This window comes from Phascolarctos cinereus, unplaced genomic scaffold (assembly GCF_003287225.1).
Source record: "Phascolarctos cinereus isolate Bilbo 61053 unplaced genomic scaffold, phaCin_HiC Scaffold_726;HRSCAF=1367, whole genome shotgun sequence".
NCBI lineage: Eukaryota > Metazoa > Chordata > Mammalia > Diprotodontia > Phascolarctidae > Phascolarctos > Phascolarctos cinereus.
This window is the reverse complement of record NW_027556098.1, coordinates 410,519,297-410,525,296: the sequence shown is the minus strand read 5'-3', so window position 1 is coordinate 410,525,296 and position 6,000 is coordinate 410,519,297. Positions and strand designations below refer to the sequence as shown.

The 6,000-nt window shown below is 53.8% G+C and overlaps 1 protein-coding gene across 1 annotated transcript in view; it reads left to right on the top strand.

The window, feature by feature from the left end:
* Positions 1-521: 521 nt before the first annotated feature.
* The window catches only part of ARHGAP35 (Rho GTPase activating protein 35), a 148,388-nt gene continuing 142,909 nt past the window's right edge, over positions 522-6,000 (top strand). Inside the window, exon 1 of the mRNA XM_020978443.2 lies at positions 522-688. The gene's annotated coding sequence lies outside the window, so the exon portion shown is untranslated. The remainder of the gene's footprint in view (positions 689-6,000) is intronic.

Below are 6,000 nucleotides of genomic sequence, written 5' to 3'. Positions count from 1 at the left end.
CCGCTGCGGCTAGCGCCTCGCGGGCGTGCGCGCTCGCAGGCCCCGCCTCCTCGCCCTGTGCTGAGTCGCGCGCCGGACAGCGTGCGCGCGCTCAGGCCTCTCTCCCGTCTCTTCCCCCGCACCCCCCCCAGCCTCGCGCCGGGTCTCGCGCCCCTTCCCGCCCCTCCCCCCTCGAGTCAGCCTCGGCTGCGGTTGGCCAGGGTACCTCGCGCGTGCGCTCGCTCGCGCTGGGGCTCACGCTCCCCCTCCTCGCCCCTTCGCCACCTTCCCACGGCCTCGTCGCGCGCGCTCGGGCCGGGTCTCGCGGCGGCGCCCGGGGAGGGCAGGGCAGGGCTGCGGCGCGGTACAGCGCGGCCCGGCCCGCCGTTCGCAGCGGCCGCCCCTGTCCTCGCCCCTCCCCCCGCGGCGGCGGCGGCAGCAGCGGCCGAGCCCGAGCACGGCGGGGTGTGAGGGAGGGAGCGGGAGCGCGGCCCCTCCTCCTCCCCTCCCCGGCCCTCCCCTCTCCCCCGCCCGCCGGCGGCCCCTCCCCCTCCCGGCCCCGGGCGGCGGCAGCAGCAGCGGCAGCAGCAGCAGCAGCAGCGGCAGGAGCAGCAGCAGAGGCGGCAGCGGCAGCAGAGAACATGGCGCCGGGGCCGCCGCCGCCGCCTCCGCCTGCCCGAGCCCCTAGGCCCGGCCCGCGCTGAGCCCGGTGAGTGAGGGGAGGGAGAGAGTGCTCGGGCCTGGCCGGGGGCGGGGTAGGCTGGGGAGGGGCGCTGCCGGCGGGCACTGCGGGGGGCGCTGCCAGGCGGCACTGCGGGGGGGGGGCGAGCGGGGACCCTTCCCGTTTAGGAGCGGGGGGAGGGGGGCTGGGGCCAGTGGGCAGGCAGGGCAGGCCCTGAAGAGCTCGGCGTCTCCCACCATTCCCCAGGAGGAGCCTCGGACGAGGCTCCCTTTCTTCCTGCTGGTGCATCTCCCCCCCCTTCCCCCCCAGTTCGGGCAGTGAGGATCGTGGGAGGGCCCGATGGGGGGACCCAGCTGTGCCCCCTTCCTCGTTAGGGGCGCACAGTCTGCTGGAGTCCGGGGGGGGAGCATCGGGGCTCTTGTCCGGCCCCCCCCCGATTCCCATGGATTCTCGAATTGGGGGGGCGGCGGCACAAGTGTCCAGATTTCAGAGCCTGGGAACAATGGAGGCATTCTTGGGAGTAGGGGGTGGCATCCCTCTTGGAGCCCCCAGGGATGGCTTTCCCTTTGGAGCCCAGGGGATGGTTCCCTTCTTCCCTTCCCCCTCCCCCATCCAGGAGGAGCTGTGGCCTGGTCTCCTTCCTCCCGATTCTGCAGGCTGCTGGCTGGATGGCAAACACCTTGAGGGCAAGGGCCTGAGATTGGAGCCTCGTGTTGCCCCCAGCCAGGGAATCGATGGGCTGATTTACCTGGGAAGTGTCTTCCCGAGTTGGGGGAGTCTGTGGGCTGTTCCCCTGGTCCCTGCCTACACTTTACATCTTGTCAGAGAAAGAGGGTCCAGTGTCCTTTATTCCTCTTATTTCTTTATTTTTCTTCTCCCTCCAGAACTTATAGAGCTGATTTTTCAGTTTTGTGAAAGCGATTTCTAGGTCTCTTTTCCTTAATTTTTATCCTTTTCTCACGGCCCCCCACCCCCCAGCCAGGACCTTGCCAGAAGGTTGCTGAGGTTCAGTTTACAAGTTATATTGTTCTTCACGGGGTCTGCGGCTGGCTGGCGCATGTGGGCTCCCAACCCACCCCCCCAGGGCCTGTTTTGTACTTAGTGCCCTGGGTCTCTGGGAAACTCCCAGGTCACCTTCAGGTCAGCAGTGTGAACTTCGGGGTTTGGGGAGGACAGATTCCCTTTTCGTGTCTCTTGTGCCTTGGCCTTCCTGGTCCACAAAATGGTGATGTCAAAAAAGATTGGGAAAGTGCTCTGCCAGTTGTTTGTTGAAAGGGAGAGTGCCAAGTGTCAGGTTCTTGCCCTCTAGTGTTTCACGTACTCCCAGAGCGAAGCAGTGCTTCATTGCCGACCCAGTGGGGTGTGTGCTCTTTCTCCCTGATAGCTTCAGTTGCACTCCTCCCTTGGAGGAGGTGGCCTGTCAGGAAGGTCGGGGTGGCTGGCTGGGATCACTTAGTCCTGGGCTTCTTTTCTTCATCTTCTGTTAGGAGTTAGGTGATGGGCTTTATCAGAGGATACTACTTTATTTTTCATTTGGACATCCCATCTGATTCAGGAGTTTGCAGGGTCTATGGAAGAAACCTTGAAGTGGGAAGACATGGGTTCAGACCTGCCTTCTTTAGTTATTAATATTTGGAGCCTTTTTTGGCCTCAGTTTTTTCATCTCTAGAGATAATATATTCCCTTTCTGGGTCAGCTAGATGGTTCAGTGCTTAGAGCAGTCCGGACAGGGTGTCAGGAAGGCTTCAGATGCTCACTAGCTGTGCAACCTTAGGCAACTCACTTGACTTTGTGTTTCTTTACCTGTAAAATGGGGACCATAATAGCATCTGCCTTCCAGGGTTGTTGTGAGTAGCAAATGAATTCACATATGTAAAGCACTTTGCAAATCTTAAAGTGACATAAAAATGTGTCATTTCAGAAGTCATGGGGAAACGGACCAAAGAGGTGATTTGTCCAAGGTTCCATAGACAGTTAATAGAGCCAGGATTTGGACCCAGATTCTTGAACACCAAATCCAGTGTTCTTTGCTGCTGTTGGACATGGAAGAGCTGGTGGAGATCAGATTGTCCAGTACCCTCATTTTACATTTGGGGGAACTAAAGCCTGCACAGAGAAAGCAGCTTGGCTGCTGGTTAACCAGCTAGTAGTTAGGGTTAGCCGGGAAGAGCAGCTAGGTGGCGCAGTGGATAGAGCACTGGCCCTGAAGTCAGGAGGACCTGAGTTCAAATCCGGCCTCAGACCAAAACAGTTGACCCTTACTAGCTGTGTGATCCTGGGCAAGTCACTTAACCCCAATTGCCTTAAAAAAAAAAAACCTATTTAGTGTTAGCCAGGAATAGAATGCAGAATCCTAGCTTACCATAATACTCTACCTTATAATTCTTATTCCTTCCTTAGTTAAGGAATTGGGTACTAACCACTTGGATAGAGGAGAATCTTTTTTTAAAGTGATTTTTTTATGAACAAATTAAACCAAAATCTTTTTTTGTGTGTGCCCTTAGGGCAATTGCTTATTAGAGCAGTGATCATCTGTGAGGGCCTGTAAGTCAACCACCTATTGGTCTTTGTTTATTCTAGCACTTTTAAAGAAATAGTTCTACGTGAACACTTTTGAGATGAAGAGTCATATTCAGGGTGATCCACAGAATTGAACCATTGATTCCTCAGCATCTTAGGAATCTGTATGAGGTACTGTATGGGAGTGTGGGAAGAGCCTCAAGACTTGGGTTCTACCCCTGGCTCTGTGACCTTGGGGAAGGCTGTTTCCCCATTTGGAAAATGAGGGGCAGGATAAGTGGTGTTCAAGGGTCCAGTGCTAGAAATTATGTAGTCCTAGAGATGAGCTTTGCTTGATGCAGAGGGCCCAGTAGTGTGTATGTGAGGGATTTGTCAATGTTTGCTGAAAGAACTGAGGAATGTTTCTGTTAATGGCACTTGGGTAGGTAGGTGATTAGTGGATAATTGTGTGAATTTATTTTAATTAGGAAGATTATCATATCATAAAGCATTCTGAATTTTCCTTAATGTGGATGTGGGGCAAAAGATCAAGAGTTCTGAGACTTTGGAGATGCTTTCTTAACAGATTAGTGGCTATCATTGTGTGGTCTTCTGCATGTGTTCTCATTGGAGCTTCATGGTGACCTGTGATACAAGTGCTGTGCCTGCACAGTCCTCTCTCCTTTTAGAGATAAAGTAGTAACATGGGGCAGCAGGAAGGGCCCAAAGATGCAAGTGCACCTGGGTAAATCTTGACACCTAAGAGCTGTGTATGCTCCTGGGCAAGCCCTACAAGTGTTGGAGCCTATTTTTTTCACTTGTAGATGTTGGACTGGACAATCTTAGCTCCTTGTACAGATAAACTTTATGATCCTGGGACTTCCTTAAAATCAAACAGTAAGTGACAGAGCCAGGCCCTGAAACTGGGTCTTGTGACTCTCCAAAGCCAGTCTTCTGTCCATTATCCCATCCCTGTCCATAGGACCTTTGGAGAGCTTCCCTAGTGTTCTGAAAAAATGTCCAGGTTGGCCCTGTGAGCTCCTAACCCAGGTTCACATGATAGGAGTCAAATGGACAGAGGCACAGAGGGTGGGTTTTTCTTGACCTGATAATTAGTATGCCAAAGACTTCCTGGATACATGTAGCAGACCCAACCAGATAAGGCCAGTGGCTTTTGCAATGCAGAATTCTGAGGTGTCAGTCTTGGCTGTCTGGATCAGCTAACATGCCAGCTGGGGCTCTTTGTTTTCAAAGTGGTGGCATTTCTTCATCTGGGAGCCTCTTTGGAAGGCCTGAGAAGATGGAGGCTGTGGCACTGGGCAGAAATAGAGCCGATCCAAGCTTTTCTCTTAACCATTCTTCTCTTACCGTCCTTCCCAGCACAGTTCAGACCAAGACTTTTGGGATCCTGTACATCGGCAAAAACTTGAAAACAAACGGGGCCACAGTAGAATAGGGGAAAAGGCTCTTAAGATTTTACTAGTGTGTGGGGGAAGCGAGTCCTTGAGAAATGCATGCTGGTGACTTGTGGGGGGAACAGATTTTGTCATAACCTTTCTTGTAGCCATCCCTTGTTTCCACCGACCTGCTGAAGGCCTTCATCAGTTCCTGCCTGGAATGTTGAAAAAGATCCACAGGCTTCAGAGCTGAAAGGAGACTTAGAGTTTGCCTAGTGTCCCCGGTTCACCTGACACATGAAGCAACAGGCCTGGAGAGGTGAAGCGGCCTGCCCAGGTCAAGTCTGCTCATCATGGATGGTGGCAGAGTGAGGGTTTGTGCCCAGATGTCCTGAGGCAGGCTGCCTTTCTTTGTCCTTCCTGAGATGGACTTATAGGACCCCAGGAAGATAAGATTGGGGTTCAGAGCCAAAAGGGACCTTAAAGGCTCTCCCTCAGGTCAGCCTGGTTTCTAGGTGCCATGGTGCTGTGCTTGATACCAGGCCTACAGAGACAGAGAGAGACTGTCCTTGCCGTCAGCTGGTTGCATTCTGTCCGGTGAGAATTGTGCACTCATGCAGGCGCATCCAGATGAGATGCAAGGGCACTGGCCTGTGTGGGTCGGGAAAGGCCTTGCGTAGCATGGAGGGCATTCCAGTCGTGCAGATAGCCAGTATAGAGCCGTAGAGTTGGGAAAGTGTATTGTCGTCCTCTCTGAGGAATATCAGAAGGCCAGCTTGGCTGGACCAAAATGTACACGGGAGAAAGGCGTGCGCCACAAAGCTGGCAAGTCAGAGAGCTGACAGACATCGAGTGTGCGGTCTGCCTGTGCTAGGCAGTTAACGAGTGCTTATTGAATTGAACTGAGACAGAGAATTCCCCTGATTGGCAAAGAAGGCCAGTGTAGCTGGATTGTGGAGTACCTGATGTGTGATGAGTCTGCAAATGTGAGTTGGGGCCCGGTTGTGATGGGCTTTAAATGCCAAACAGTCTGTTTGATTCTAAAGGCGGTAGGAAGCCATTGGAATTGATTGAGAAGGCAACTGACCCACGCTTGGGGAAAATCCCTTTGGCAACTCTGCGATGGGCGGATTAACAAAGAGAGAGAGGGAGGCAGAGAGGAGACCCTTGAAGAGTAGCAATAGCCTGAACCAGTGGCGCAGAGGGCCCCGAATTAGGGCAGAAGCTGGGGACGTGGGGAGAAAGGGCCACACAGGGCCGCTGCCCTGCTGCCCCTGCCGTCTCTTGCTGTTACATTTCCTTTATAGAGATGCAGGCATGCAGCTATTTAAAATAAAAACCACAAATCCAAAGCCCCCTTATGTGCCCATGAATTTAGAGCTGGAAGTGGCCCTAAAGACGATTCAGCCCAACTCTTCAAGGAAATGGAGGTTCAGAAAAGTA